The sequence below is a fragment of the Pseudorasbora parva genome, chromosome 2 (genome assembly GCF_024679245.1).
Source record: "Pseudorasbora parva isolate DD20220531a chromosome 2, ASM2467924v1, whole genome shotgun sequence".
NCBI lineage: Eukaryota > Metazoa > Chordata > Actinopteri > Cypriniformes > Gobionidae > Pseudorasbora > Pseudorasbora parva.
The window spans coordinates 33,518,213-33,535,246 of NC_090173.1; the positions used below are offsets into that span (position 1 = coordinate 33,518,213).

At 38.3% G+C, this 17,034-nt stretch overlaps 1 protein-coding gene across 5 annotated transcripts in view; it reads right to left on the reverse strand.

Annotated features, from left to right (window-relative positions):
• The window catches only part of sgsm3 (small G protein signaling modulator 3), a 30,499-nt gene extending 13,690 nt beyond the window's left edge, over positions 1 to 16,809 (reverse strand). For 3 of the 5 annotated variants that reach the window (XM_067417334.1, XM_067417315.1, XM_067417347.1), the window contains exon 1: positions 16,647 to 16,809. The gene's annotated coding sequence lies outside the window, so the exon portion shown is untranslated. Of the gene's footprint in view, positions 1 to 7,207; positions 7,283 to 16,646 lie in introns of those variants that run through there. The other 2 variants (XM_067417324.1, XM_067417338.1) reach the window with 2 other exon arrangements.
• Positions 16,810 to 17,034: the final 225 nt, after the last annotated feature.

Below are 17,034 nucleotides of genomic sequence, written 5' to 3' on the forward strand. Positions count from 1 at the left end.
GCGATCGTCATTCTTTAGCTCCGCCCACACGATACGCCTCCAGGCGCTCGGTTTTTTTCCGGAAAGACTCGGCACAGCCCATATTTCTTTTATAAATATAATAAAACTAAAGACTTTTCGGAGATATGAAGGATGCAATACTACTCTATAGGTACTCAAGATTGACATGAGATTGACTGAAACTGAGTGTTTCACCCCCCCTTTAAAAAGGTGCTGTTCTTACCTTAAAATATGTCCTTAAAAAGTTGCCAACAAAGCCGCAATTCAATAAGGAAAAAAGGAGTACACTATGAGGAAGTGAAGTGTCTAAAGCTTTTTTTTTTAAAGCTAAACTTGAGCTGCAGGAATCTTAATCTTCATGCCTTTACGCAGACACACAGGACGGGAAACTAAATCTTCAGCAGCACAGCATGATTGAATGAAGTAATCATGCCAGTGAGAAGCCCGTAGACAACACACTACCTTACAAGACGTCAATGTTTTTATTGTTCATCAGCTGGATAAAATCACTCTAAAAGTGATTTCAACAATCTACTATTTAATAGTGAGACTTCTTTTTATCATCAATATCTGTATCATTATCTTGGTTATCGTTCTTGGTGTGAACAGGCCTCAAGGATGTTCAGGTAAAAGACCATGTATATCTTTATACATCACATGATCAAAGAATCTACTTACCAAAAAATGCTTAATCAACCAAACAGTTGACGGTAATCACTGACTTACATAATATGGGGGGAAAATACTAGGGATAAAACAAATTCATACAGGTTTTGAACAACTTCAAATGATGACCGAATTTTCATTTTTGGGTGAATTATCCATTTAATGACCCTTAGCCGGACCAGGATACCTGAGAAAGGCAGTGAGACTGTACAGATGCTAAAGACCAGGTGTTCATGTGTGTTTTGAGGTAGTGATAGTAGCTTCTTGATGGGATGCCATCACCATACTTTAGGAGATTCGGGATGGGAATTACCCCAATGTAGGCTACTTTATTATTATTATTATAATAATAATAATATATTCAGGAATTACCCCAAAGGTACTGTAGTATTGTATTAGCGCTGTAGTATTATATTGATAACTGGAGGTTGTTCGAATTGTCTGTGGTGAAGAAGTCAGATTAGCAGGTTGTATTCGTATCAAGGATTTCCACGACACTATAAGGCAGGCATTGTTTCTCCACTAAACTCATAATAAACCTATTAAGGATATGTGAGATAGAGGAGGATATGGAATTACAGGCTCACCCACATCAAAAGAAACAATAGAAAAAGTGAGTGCCAGGATTCTCAGCTAAGAAATATGATGGCTGCTAAAATGGTTTATGGCTGCTAAAACAGCCAGAGGCTTTTTAGTTGGTATGCAGACGTACCATTCAATTTCCTCATTTGTTTAAAATAAATTACTTCCTTGTTGAATGAAAGCCAAACTCTCTTTGGGAATAGAGTGAAGGACTGATCTATAAATGCACCAGAGCTTATCTTTCTGTTCTGCCTGTGTGCGTGTGTGTGCATGCACGTGTTCAACTTGACGTAAGAAAAAGAGCAATGGAAATACTTGATGTTATCTGGATATGCATAATGAGTACAGGGCCTCAAGGAAGCTCAATTTCTCTGATGCAGGGCTCCAGACCCATTTGAGAGCTGCCCACTAAGCTCTACCTAGATAGCAGCACCTGATTTGGTAGTGCTGGTGGAAAATTGATCATAAAGTTAATTTAAAAAATAAAAATACTATCGTTTTGCATTAATAAGTGCAGTTAACAATTATATTAAGAAATTTAACAGTGAACTGTAAAATGTAAATATTCTAATCTAATGTACCATTGTTCTTCTATAGTATTATATTGAACTGACAGACAGTTATTATAAAAGGAGTGCATGCACACTTTACTAATTTTTGGTGTAATTCAGTCACAATTTGAAGAAAAGTTCTTCCCACTTTTCCTCATATATTATGGAGTGGAAATGGTCAATAAGTGTTCATCTGCCCCCATCGACTAGTTATAGTGGTAATTAAAGTTTTCTGGTGCAAAGTTTTACTTTTTACATTTTTAAACTTTCAGTTTTACAAATGAACACATTAAAATATCCTTAAAATGTTATATTAAAGGTGCACTATGTAGGATTTATGCAGTAAAATATCCCAAAACCACCAAGCCAGTGTAATATATTTTGTTCAGTTGAGTTCTTCTTACAATATCCCAAGCTATTTGTAAATTATGAGAAAATTGCTTTTTTAACCAAGGAATTGTGTTGTCTGAGGGAGTCGCCAGTCAATTGCATCATATCTGTGTTACCCTCGGTGTCCGGAAACGCTTTACTCTTAGCAGTGTGAACAATTGTCACAGCAGCCACTGAATTTCTCACTGGATCTCCTACCACTGTGTAGTAACAATGTTGTGTGATCGAGATTGGCCCAAGAGTAACCCTGTTCTGAGCTTGCATTGATAATAAATGGCCAGAGTAGCTTGGTTTCTCATGTGTTATTATAGAAATAGCAGCTCTTATCAGTTGGGCAACCAGAGGCACCAGAGGAAAAAAGGTCACAAAAGAGAGAGTGGCAGGTATTATTACTTGGCGTAAAGGACAATAACCAAGCCTTACAGTCACACCAACATCCTGTGGTGTATTGAATTATGTGGCTGTGGCCCTGCATGTAAGTTACAAAATATAGCCCTGTAAAGGACTAAGATAATAAGGATGATTGATTACCTTCATTCTTTATTTTGATTTGAACACCTGGGGTCCTATTCACAAAACATTTTATCTTACCACTTAGAGTTCTCCTAAATGGCAGTACAAGTTCACAGTAATGATTTCTTTTAAAATCTATTCACAAAGCTGTTGAGAGCTAGCCTAGAAATCTAGACGCACCTTAGCGGCAGCAAATTTAATCTGCCCGCAAGTGTGGTCTAGGAACTCTCAATACCCTTCTGAGCTGTATTCCCCTAACTCTTGCTGGACCAATCACATCGTGTATAGAGTCGGTGGGCGGGGCCATAATGACAACGGCTGAGTTGCGTTTGCGTGCTTCTAGTAAACACAGAAACTGGCGAACGGCGGCGGTCTTTCGAATCAGCTTTGACCACAACTCTGGAAGACTTGGAGTTAAGCTTTTCTCTGAGAAAAGAACAAAGAACGGCACTGAAGTCATTCTTAAAAAGGGAAGATGTGTTCGGAGTTTAGCCGACCGGATACGGCGAATGTTTAATCAGTCAGCTAGCTCTGTTTCACCTTCATTGCTCTGGTTGGTGTAGCGCCATCCTATCGCGTGCAGAGGGAGTTTGAAAGACAACCGTTTATCCCGCCCCTCGGATTGAGCCCTGTCTATGGTGAGTTTCCAGACCAAACATCTAGATGTGGGTCTGGCTTGTCAGGCTAGTTGAGAGCAACTGTTACTAAGGAATAGAGAGAAGTCTTCAGCTAAGAATAAGGGTGGGGTTGACCTCATTGCTATAGATAATATCATCACGCTTTCTAACTATGACCACAGTGATTGGATAATAGGGGAGTGATTTCTGTCAGTGATTGAATTATAGAAATATTCATGTTTCATGTTGATATTTTCAAATAAAAATTTTCCATAAAGATTTTAAAGGGGGGGTGAAACACTCAGTTTCAGTCAATCTCATGTCAATCTTGAGTACCTATAGAGTAGTATTGCATCTTTCATATCTCCGAAAAGTCTTTAGTTTTATCATATTTATAAAAGAAATATAGGCTGTACCGAGTCTTTCCGGAAAAAACCGAGCGCCTGGAGGCGTATCGTGTGGGCGGAGCTAAAGAATGACAAGCGCGCAAAGCGGTGACGTCCTCAAGCGTGGAGAAACCCATGGCTATCTCAGCTAATACAGATAATGATCCAAAATCAAATCTGAGGGAGAAATAAATTGAACAGGAGAAACGGCAACATCAGGACGTCCGTCTCTGTGGTATGTAAGTTACTGTATTTAATGGCCTCTCCACATTTCTGTGTGTTTACTCGCAGTGTATGAGGACATGATTCGGTTTATGGACTATTGTCTATTGTATGCGACTAGACCTTAGAAGTAGCAAGCAAAACGGTTTTGCACATCAGACTAGTGTAACGTTATACATAGAACAACAATGGAGTAACCGTTAGCGCATTTGAATGACGAAGCACGCGATCGTGTCGTTTACTGATGTTTACTCATGCGTCCGTAGCCAAAAGCAGAGACATTTGAAGCAGTTTAAGTTAACTCACCGGCTGCTTCCAAAGCAGGACCGAAGCTTTATCGCTGGGACTGCTCCGTCAAAAACACACTTCTTTGGTATGATTTGGTGAAGTCCTGACAGCAGTGGCGTGTAAATCCATTTTGAGACGCAACTGAAACGATGTTGTGAAGCTTCCCGTCATTTCTGCGTTCAAATCGGTTCAAATAAAGCGCTGCCTTCCCGGAATGCTGTGCTGAAGCGTTGAAGTCGCTCGACGTCACCCATAGGAATAAAGTGGAGCGCGGCGCCACATAAGTGTTCACGGACGACTGGATCTGCATCTGAGAGACTGTTTACGGCGTGCTCTAGTCACGCGCACGCGCACCCTACCGGGAGAAGAGCCCGTACGGCCCATACAAGGACCTTCCGTTCTATTAACGTCAAGTAGACCCATACTCGAAAAAAAACTCGCCGAAACTTGTGAGAAACCGGAAGGAGTATTTTTGACACAGAAAAACTCCATCAAACGTCCAACATTAGTTTTTGAAACTTTGACTATGTTTAGGATGGGAATCCAAGTCTTTAACAGTGTAAAAAGCTCAGTATGCATGAAACAGCATTTCACCCCCCCTTTAAACTAAATTTTTTGCCAAATTCAAATAAAGATTTTAAAAAGTAGGCTAAGTGTCACTAATTAAACAAGTATATGTTCAGCTAATTGTCAGCCTCTTACATCTGTGCATCTCGAGAGATTGCAGAATTCAAGGGACCAAATTATGTTTTATACAGAAAGTTTATGAGAAGCACATTCAAACTGTCTATCTAATCAGTGCGAAAAGAGGTACGTATACACAGCCGAGAGCCGACTCACCTAACGGTAGTTATCTCCACAGTTCCCTTTCGAGAGAATCACTCGTATTGCATAGCATACGCAGGGGGTACTCCCATGTTTCCTCGAGACAAGTGAATTTTATCCTTATAATGTTCCATGTAAAACGCTGTGCAGCTGCACAGCATACCTAGCGGATGTATAAGCCTGGAGATTGGCAGAGTGGAGGGAACCGTTCGAATAAACCAAAGACTGTATACAACCCAACCGCATGGGAGTGTTATCTCGGAACGCAACTGATGTGTGGAGCCAAAAAAGCACAAGGTGAATGTGTGTGCATTAGCAGCATTAGCAAACCTCACAAGACACTAGAATTATTACTAGACACTAGAACTGCTATACTGTCAACCTTTAAAACATGTACACATTAAGAATCCTGCAGTCCCCTTACTATTTCCCTTTACTTATATTGCATAAAAAAGTGATTAGTGATACAAATGATGCTGTATTAATGAAATAAAACAGTTACTTGGTATGTTTTGTTGTTTTTTTTATTCTTTTAAATGAATCTTTCTAAAAAAAATCATTAAAAAAATGTGTACAACATCGCAATATATCGTATTGTAACCCTTCTATCGTGATATGTATTGTATCGCCATATTCTTGGCAATACACAGCCCTATAAAATATCTTAAACTGTGTTCTGAAGATGAGCGGAGGTCTTATGAGCAGGGCCGTACCCACCATTGAGGTCCCCGAGGTCCGGACCTCGGTAATTCTCCGAGGTGTACATGATAGAGGTTGCAAAATAATAGCCTATTAAGGCGGCGTGTAACAGGTGTTCTTGCCTCGTCCGATGTATGTTTTCATTTGTTTCCAATGGATGCGCCGCACTTTTCAATAGCGCCAACAGCTAGCAGGTCCATTTTTACGCGTTGAGCGTCCACAGTTCAACTTTGGGTGAACATCAATGTCCAATCACAGTGGAGGAGAGGCGGGACAAATGCCACAACCACCAACCGGTGCTTCGAACAACGACTAATGGTTGACATCACAACACCGCAAGAGCACTTAATAATCAGGGAGGCAAACTAATAACGTCTTGACCTGGTTTTCTTGGAAGCCTTCAGTAAATTTACATTTCCATCATCTTTGTTTTTACCGATACAGACGAAAATGAAAAGACTGCTTCAAACAAAGCTCAGCTTTGACAAGAGAAAAGATACAGGGCAAGAGAAGGAGACTGGGGAAAAAAGAAAGAGAGAAGATGATGGCGATAAGACAGAAAGAGCAGGTAGCCCACTGTGCTCAGAATAGAGAAAGCATTATAGCCTACAATAGAATTCCTAATTGCTACACATAATGTGATTCTTGTCTGTGAAATCCAGGCTAAACTCTCATAATCTAATATTGAGATTAGGAGCATCACATTTTGATTTCACTCATTGGTTATATTTTCACATTGATTTCTATCTTTGACATGATCTTACTCATTCAACATTAAATATATCAAGGTTATATGTTCAAATAATGTTCTTTACATAATGTAAATCACAAACATCAACTTTAGCTAGGTTTTCAAAAAAAAAAATATATTTTTTTTTTTCAAACCCTCCAAAATTTATATTTGGACCTCGGTATTTAGAAAATCCTGGGTACGGCCCTGCTTATGAGTGTGCATGAGCGACATTAGGGTGAGTCAATAATGACATAAATTTCATTTTTGGGTGAACTAACTCTTTAAAGTTCTGCATAATTAAAGACATGATTATTTTGAGTGACAGGTGGAAGGCCATTTATCCGCTGTCTGTTAGTCATTGCGTCACCTAAGTTCCACCAACATCCCACCTCTCTGCCCATTTTCTGTTATCCGGGCGACACACGAGATGACGCATTGCCAAGATGGCAATGGTCAGCTCGTCTCTACTTTACGCTTCAAAATAACATACTTTAAAGCTAAATACTAAAAATATATATTTATCAAAAGAAACAGATAAGGAAATATCAAAATGAATACACCATGCAAATAAAACCTAATTAAAACTGGAGGTGTTATCTGATTTAGCGTAAGACAGAAAAAAAATTATATATTTTTAAGAGATGATTTAAATGTGGATAGTGTAGGGGAAGATCTAATGGGGAAAGGTAAGGAGTTCCAGAGCTTTGAACCAAGAATTGAAAAAAACCATGTCACCTTTGGATTTAAGGCATGATTTTGGAACAGTCAATAACAGCTAGGTGGAGGATCTGAGCATTCTCTTAGGACAGTAGGAATGGAGATGATCTGAAATAGATAGGGGCAAGATCATGAAGTGCTCTGAATACAAATGCTAAAACTTTATTCAAAATTGAGCAGGTAACCGGTTCAGCGACGCTAAGTGTGACATGTTCTCTATTTTTTATCCATGTCAAATAACGAGCCACGTCATTCTGTGACGTGAGAGTGAGGACTAATTAATTACGGTGTATAGAGCATTACAATAGTACAGCCTGGTTTAGATGAATGCATGGATAACAGTCTCCAAATCATTAAAACTAAGATTTTTTTTAGCCTGCGAATTCCCCAAGCTGCAGAAAACTGGTCCTAACTACAGAGTTGATTTATTTATCAAATTTTAACTCAGGATCACAGGTGATTCCCAGATTCTTTACTTTATCTTAACCCAAATGAATACAGATTCATGTACAATAGACCAGTGTGTCAGAGCCTCATTGGAGGAGAGTCATGAAAACACTGCAGAATCCATCATAAACAAACACTTACTAACAATGGCACTCCTCATCACGCTGTGAACACCATCGATAGTATCATCCCTATGGCAACAGATTCCAAAGCAACCAAAAAGACACAGGCGAGCAGCCAAAGAAACGGCATTAGTGATTAGTGTGTGAGAGGAGTCAGTGCTCCCAGAAGACACTCTAGAAACACTGTGAAACCTTACAATATCCTATAACAGAAGGTTACAAATCCCAGTATTCGGGGGGGTGTATAACAGTGTTTAATGAAAGCAGGATTGACCATGTCAAGGTAGGTACATAGATCATTGTAAAAATTAGCTTGTCCAGAAATTTTTTGTGTGTGTCTGCTGTAGATGTAATTTATTCTGAAGCAATATTCTCACAAGTGTTTAATCAGCTTTGTAATATTTAAATATGCATATTTGTGATATTTTTACCTTTTATAAAATAGACAAATAAGAAATGTAAGAAAGTATGTTTAAACATGAAACTAAACCACCAGTAGGTGGCAGCGGGTGAGTCTTAATGAGGGAATCATTAGCCCTATTCGGACGGGATTAGATTAACATGGGGACGTGGGGGTTAAGTAATTTTACCTCAGAATGTCTGTAATATTAATGGCCAATTCACACAGGATAAGACATCTCAGTAAAACTAGCAGAAGTGGGAGGAATTACTCGCTTTACGCACCACAGTAACCATGTCGTCATGTGTGTATGACGTTACTGTTATCACGTGAGCAAACACACAACAGGCTTGTTCGACTTCACCTAGCGATGCGCAGACCGATCGGCGGCTGACTTAAAGCAGTGCATGCCGGTTAGAAATTTTGTCCGACTTGAGACAGCGCCGACGGCACGTGACTGTTACGTATGTCAACAAAGTACCGCGAGAGCGATTCGAGAGCAGGCGGCTGATGCAGCCGCTGCAGATTCTCAAGGGGGACTGCAGGAGGATGCACAAGCTCTGATGACGACACAGCTGATCCACGATTGGCCGATTCGCCGTATGACAGCGATCACGTGCGTTTCGTGTTTATTCTGAAAACTTATGTCACGCTAATGCTCTCACAAATCATTTATTTATAGCAGTAAAACCTCTTTTCATGTAGTCGCGATGTTATATTGTCATGTTTATCAAACTAAAACTGATAAAAACCGTTGACACCACTTCATTGATAGTGTGGTTTATATGTTGAACCTTTAATCTTGTCCGAACAGACGCTTTATTAAGCAGTATATAAAGTATTGGATGAAAATATCATTTGAAACATCTGTGTATTTGAGAAATATTGCATTTATTTAACTTCAGCTGTGATAAAGTTTGCAAACACAGCTCAAGCGTCACCACGGGAAGCAGAAAGTGTCCGACTTCACGTCTCCGTTTGCAGCTCCTCCCCGCCTGCACTCGGCTACTCTCGCCGATCGCATGCATCCAGCCGCAGCCGATGTCGAACACACCTAACAATATTGTGTCTCCAATATATATGTTTTAATAAACAGTTAGGTCCAGTCTAACGATTTTGATTGGATGGTGTTGGTAATAGACACTTTCTTAGAGCTAAAATAAGTGTTGTGCACTCTAATAAGTGCTTTTGATCTTCTTTTTGCTTTAAATAAAAAAAGTGCAAAATATGTGGACGTTTGCCACTGATTTGTCCCACCACCTACAACTCAACCGAATGCTTCAAGCTAGGGCTGCAACGATTCATCGAGTAACTCGAGTTAATAGAATCAAAAAAATCCTCGAGGCAAAATCATCTGCCTCGATGCTTCGCTTAGTCCATTTAACTACACACACATATTGCAGAAAGACATTTTTTGTGTAAGGACTCGGAGTATGAGCGGATTGCGGTTATATCCGCGGTTCAGGTGCGTAAACATCCCAAACATTGCAGGTGGATGAGAGAAATCGTTAATATGTTGATTTTAATAAAGACGCAGAACTCTCATATCACGCTAAAACGCAATGAATGCGTGTCGTTCTTTAACTTTCGTTTTCAGCTCATGTCGAGATCAAAGACTCGCAATGCGAGAGAGAGAGAGAGAGAGCGGCCGGACATCAGCACTGGTAATATCATTTAGTATCGCTGTTTTTAAATGAAGAAAACTGCGTGTTGAGCTTCAGGATCCGACGCTGAACATTTAAGTTTCATTTGCGGCAGTTCACGCGTCAGCTGAGGAGATAATTAAGCAACTCCAAACACACGAACTCGATGGAGTTTGCAGCTTTGCACATGGATCACCGTCATTGTGATGTGTGTGAAATCTTTAATGAGACTTTATATATCCTACTTGATAATATCTTCGAAAAAATGCACCATTAGATGTTCTCAATACTAGGCGCAACATCAGAACAAGCTGTAACGCGCGCGCGCGTGTGTGTGTGTGTGATGAGCAGCGCTCGTGCTTTCAGAGCTCAGAGCGGCGTGCTTTCATTGATTTGTGTAATTTAAATATCACACTTTAATCATATTTATAGCTACTAACTTAAAACAAGCTGTGTTACAATGATGAATGATTAGCTCAAAAGATCAGCATGCGTGATGTACTTTAACGGAATTAAACATATCTCGCGTTTGATCACGTTCTAGCGGTTATTCCTTTGTGTGATGTATAGGTTGTCGACCCTGGTTTATGTAAATAAGTGTTTTTGTTTTGTTTAGCAACCTTCTTCAGTGTAGCTAATATGTGACGATAGCATTGCGCTTAACACGGAGGATTTGAAGTTGTGACTACCGGGTGCGGGTGGATGGTTTGTTTCTAACAGCTGATTCGGTGACGATAGAGCTGATCCGCACATCTCTTCTTCCAAGTTAACCTGTCCAATATGTTTTGCTTCAGTAAAGGAGTAAATAAGACAGTACATGCTTATGTCATGCCTGAGCTGAAGCTGAAACATGAAAGTTAAGTTGCACAACATAAATACAATGTTTAGTTATTTATATTATTTATAGAATATTTATAGGCCTAGAATATTAGAATATTTATATTATATAGAATTTATAGAATATTTATATTATTTATATTGGCATTATTGTTATTTATATTACTACTATTTAGATTTATTGGTTGTAGGTTTAGTTTTAGATTGAACCATGTTTACCTTTTTAAAGTAATTTAAAATAGATTTGTATTTAATATAATATGGCAATTGTATGCATTAAAATTGTTTAGTTTCACAGTTATTAATGTATGCAATTTCAGCAATAAAACTAAATTTTTCTAAAAAGAAAACAAATTAGATGTTAATTTTAAGATACCCGTCTTATTGTCTCTTATTGCTCTTTAATAAAGAAAAAGTAATTATTAACCGATTAATCGATTGATTAAGTGGTAGATTAATCGATTACAAAAAGAATCGATAGCTGCAGCCCTACTTCAAGCACATCCAAGCTCGCAAAATGCGCTTTTTTAACTTTTAAACAGCAAATTACGTAATTTTACCATACATTTTTAAAGTGGCTGTATTCAAACGGGATTAGTATTACCCAAGGTCATTTTTCTGGACCTTTTACATTAGGTAAAAGTCTCAGTAATCTTTACTGACATTAAACCCTATTCGGACGGGATTAGATGAACATGGGGACATGGGGGTAAAGTCATTTTACCTCAGGACGTCTGTAATATTAATGGCCGATTCACACGGGATAAGACATCTCAGTAAAACTAGCAGAAGAGGGAGGAGTAACTCGCTTTACGCACCTCCTTGACGTCATATGACGTTACCGTTATCACGTGAGCAAACACACAACCTGAGCGCCAGTCTGAACTCCGTCTCCAATATATATGTTTTAATAAACAGTTAGGTCCAGTCTAACGATTCTGATTGGATTGTGTTGGTAATAGACACTTTCCTAGAGCTAAAATAAGTGTTGTGCCTCTAATAAGTGCTTTTTGCTTTAAATGATATGCGGAAAATACTGGACGTTTGCCACAGATTTGTCCCACCACCTACAACGCAACCGAATGCTTCAAGCACCTCCAAGTTCGCAAAATGCGCATGTTTAACTTTTAAACAGGAAATGACGGAATTTTACCATACATTTTTACAGCAGGTCTATTCGAACGGGATTAGTATTACCCGAGGTCATTTTTCCAGACCTTTTTACAGAAGGTAAAAGTCTACCGAGATTGCACATTCGGACGGGACTAAAATCACAGAGAACCTCTGGTTATAATTACTTTACCCCCACGTCCCCATGTTAAACTAATCCAGTCCGAATAGGGCTACAGAGTCATTCATTCAAACAATTCATTCAAATGGCTAATTCATTCACGATTGAGGAGACTTTGTTTATGAACAGGTTATTGAATCTTCATTTAAAACACTGAGTTGTTCAGTGACACACATTGTTGCTGTGAGATGTGTTATGGTTCTGCTGTGATCTTTGTTTGGAAGTATTTTTGCTGCTGAAACAGAACAAAAACAGTCAATATTTCATCTAAAATGTAAGTGACAATGTTAAATAATTGTTATGGAACTGTCATATAAAAGTGTAATTTTCAGTCGAGATGGTATTCAGGAAAACAGCACTCTTGGTTGTGTGATGTTTTTTAACTGTATCATATTTAGTAAATATAAATACTTCACATTTTGAATGTTGACCACAGTTTCTCTCTGTGAGCATTTGTTGCGATTTCTCCTCTAGAGGCTGCGCGAGCGTCAAGTCTTTTATTTTAGCTAGTTGACAAAGCATTTTTGTACTAAATGCAAATTGATGTACTAACATAAATAAAACTTAATAATGATAATAAACTTAATTTAAAATAAAACCAAACAAAACAAAAAATTTGCAAAATTACTAAAATATTAAAAATGAAAATAGAAAATTTTTCAATCAAATTCAAATTATTCATAAAAACTACTCAATGATACAAAATAGCAATGGTGTGTGAGAGACAGTGATTGAGCGAGAAGCCTGCCAACCAAAGGCCATTCATGCCATGAGGCACGTGGCAGCTCTCTGACGACAGCAAGAAGGGGAGAACAGAGGGAGGGAAGGGGCAGTGTGACATGACTCATGGTGTGTTGTGACTAGAAGAAGCTGGAGGAAGGAAAGATGGAGGTGGGGCTGCTGAGAGATAGGGGATCTTTCTCTGTTCATACTGGGGTACTTTTCCATCACAGCTGGACACATAATGCACTCAGAGGCCGTCAGACTCAGAAGACCCGGCTCCTGGGAGTCACAAGCTGCTGATCTCTGCAGGATATCCTAACCTACACTGTGCTTAAAGAGGGTGTGAACCACAGTAGACAAACAGAGCCATACCTTACAGCCACACTATACGTATGTCAAGGGAGTGCCAGTTTTAAAGACGATTCCAAAACTTCAAGCAGACAAAGGATTCTTTGTTAGCACTTACCAAAGTTGCTCAAATCAATATGAAGACTACCGTACATTACCAGCACATTCATTCTTTCAAACCTTGCAAACTGCAGCAGCCCACTGTTTAAGAGTTATAATAAGCTATGAACCAAAACCAACCAGCTAAGATTTGAATTACAACATTTTATTTGAAGCAAAAATCGGACAAAGTTAAAAGACTTTGAGTAAACAAGAGTGTATTTTAAGGTGCAGTAAGCGATTTTTGAAAAATGCTGTTGAAAAGTGGATCAGACCAAGCACCACACACTATCAGTAGTACGGGGCGTATACACTCCTGATGGGGGAGGGAAGAGAGCTCACAGGACAAGACGTTAGCAGAACGACTTGAGAGATGACAGGGAAAATACAAAAGGAAGAAGGTCTAGGCTAGGGAATATAAAATAAGGGTTATCAGGCAAGAGTTAAGACCTGCATTAAAATGAAAGCTTTCCAGTGTTGGAGACTTAAAAAGCGAGAATGCCTGGAAAATGGACGCAAAGTTTGCAAAGTTTCACAGAACTAAGATATGCTCTGTTTTGCTTTAATATACTTGTGTCAGCTTTACCCGACCCGTTTGTTTATTTTAATAATAATAAGCCTAATATCTAAACCTCTCCCACCACCTGTTTCAAGAAATGTATGTCCGAAAAGTGCGTCCATGTAAAATAAAAAAGCGCATGTACAAGATAAACGGAAGAGTCACAATAATTGTACCATGTGTCGAATGTAATCGTACATGTATGTATGTAGGGCTGGGACAACGCGTCTATGTCATCGATGACAAGACGTTAAAATACGTCAAAAAACACATTGACGCAAAAGATGCGTGTCGATTCGTCAGTCCCAAAACAAAGATGGTGGCGCCAGAGAGTAGTAGCACCCATAGATATACATAATAAAGTACATTATGTAATTAATATATATATATATATATATATATATATATATATATATATATATATATATATATATCTATGGTAGCAACACGATTGAAGCCCTATACTTAATGTTAAACATAAATAGCCTACTGATACAGTAAAGACAACGTCGGCAGTAGCCTATTGACCACATATCTATGGTATTGCCGGCAAAATAGGCTACAGAATATTTCGTTCTGTATTGACAGTTGCAATAATTTCAAAATCGATAATTGTCATTTTTTATTATTACAATTAGGCCTATATCTGCATTTATGTTAACCTATAGTCTTTCAAACATGAAAATGTCATTTATTAATATTTGTGACAAAATGATATATAAACATCTTTTCCTATTCTATTTTGCCTGGAGACGCTCCCAACACGCTCACGTGTCGTGTGAAAAATAGGCGCTCTTCTATTTCTTGCATGCACGCGTTTTCCGCGCGTCACGCAGGCAGTGTACAAACTCCAACCTGTTAACATGGGAGCCGAAACAAAAACGGACACGCCACGCAGCCAAGACGCTCACGGCACGCTTGTAGTGTGTCCCCGGATTTGATTAGCCAACAAGTTGATTTTTAATCGATGTGCATAGCCTGTAGGCTGAGTTGCATTAATAGAAAAATCATATATTGTGTATCTTTGGTGTTGGTTTATACTTATTTATTTGTGTGTGTGTGTGTGTGTGTGTGTGTGTGTACTTTATGTTTTCAAGGTTTTATTGAATGCATTGCTCTTGCATCTTTTACTTTGGAATTTTAAGAGCAATAAACATATATTGCAATGTTAAGGATTTTTTTTTTCTCATTCAAATAATAAAATCAACATGTATAAATTGCTATTAGGCAATTAATGGGGAGATAATCGAATCGGGCAGGAAAAATTAATCGTTAGATTAATCGATGCATCTAAAAAAATAATCGCTTATCCCAGCCCTATATATATGTATGTGTATTATATATATAATTTATTTTTTTTCCGTCTTCTTTGCTTTCAATTTATTGCAAAATATACATACATCATAATAAATATTTAAGTAGCCTAGCCTAGTTTGAGAGCATAGCAAGGACAGCACTTCATTGGTGTGGGTGGAGCTAAAGAGATCTGATCATAGACAGTAAAAGAAATGGACAGAGCGTTCCCATAAACGTCAACGGCGGAAAATGAGGTCAATTAGAGGCACTCACTTCCTGATGGCTGAGCGAACTGCACAGGCTCAGACTGAGCTTGACGACGTAGATGTGACGTGAGCCTCCTGTCTGACAGCTGTAGGTCTTCTAGTAGTTGTGGAAAGTGAAATCTGAATCACGTTGTTTAAATATTTTCTCTTTTTCATTTAAATATGAAAGTGAATAAAAAAAAATGAATGGGAGTCAATGGGATGCTAACAGCAGGTGATGGCTTGGTTAGCAATGGCTGCCCCTATGGGTGGAACGCTTTCCGAGTGCTAGATTACCTTCAATCAATTCTGCTATGGATAAAATGTATGGGATTTTTTATTTAATTCTGTAACTTGACTGCTGCATTCTATTGCTATGAAAATGAGGGGGAAATCACTTAAATTCAGTGGAGCAAAACAAACCCATTAAATGTTGTTCTAGTAACTGTATTAACTTGAAGAATTATTATTCTAATATAATGAAAGAAATTTGTAATCTAAAAAAAAAAGGAATGTAGGGATAGTTAAACAAAAATAAAAAGTAAAATATAAATATATATTTTTTTGTCATTCTCTGACCTGAATAATTTTCTTTGCTTTGTGGAACAAAAAAAGCAATGCAAGGCAGAATGAGATCCTCAGTCATCTTTCACTTCATGGAAAAATTTGCAATGAAAGTGAATGGTGACTAAACTGTCAATCCATTATATTGTTTGTAGCATCATATTTTGTGTCCTAGAGAAGAAATTATGTGACCAGAATGACCGCATTCTTCACTTACATTCTATGGAGACCTTTAAAAGCAAATAATCACTGGCAGGACGAATCGTTTACCATATGGCACCTGAAACGAGTTCGCGAACTAGCGCACGGGTGCTGTTCACAATGAATCAGAATAACGGACCTGCTATACTTCTAATGAAGTAACGTTATAACCACAGGAAATTCATCCTCATTGCAACGTTTGAAGACAATCGTCTGTAATCGTACAAGAGTGCGTTTCAAGTCAAAAATACTACCGATGCTGTAAGTCAAGCAAACTTAGATTTTCACGAATTAAACACTAAAATAAGAAGAAACGTTAATGCGTGTTCCTTTATATAATCTAAATTACATGTGAAAACAGTATTATTACATATACAGGACAAATTATAGCAACCAAGCGTCAATATTGCTCTCAATAATATACCATACTCTCAATACGTGCCAACTACCGCTGAGGACATTCAGATGTGTGCTAATAGTGGACCGTTACCGAGTAAATACACCCAAATAACACATAAACAGTACAATAAAAACAAACTAAAGTCCGCTTTAGAGACACGAACGTTAACTGATTGCTGGCTGGCTAAAGCCAACCAAGCATCAGTAACGTTAACATCAATGCACTTGCCACTACGATTAGCCTACCGAGCTAGCGAACCAATAATGTCATCTATCTTCTTACCTTACGTCATGCTGAATCTCCTTTCTGAAGAGATCTTCGTGGTACAATTACGCATATATTTTGCGGATACGATGTACATGTAACTCGGGTTTTGTGATGGTGGAAGGCTGCACGGACCGACTGTTTTGCGTCATACACCTGTTTGTGTCACGCAATGAATGATTGTATCCTTCCGCCACAAGAGGTTTCCTAAAGAAATAGTTCCCAACCTAAAACATGTTGTCTGCTTGAAAGCAAAACATTAAACTTTCTAGAGTAGTAATTATGATATATAATGGAAGAAAGTTTGACAATCTCTTTATATTTTCATACATATAATCACACCTGGAATGGAAATTCACTTTGCACTTCATATGAGCTTTCAAGTGAAACGTAGCATGTTATAACA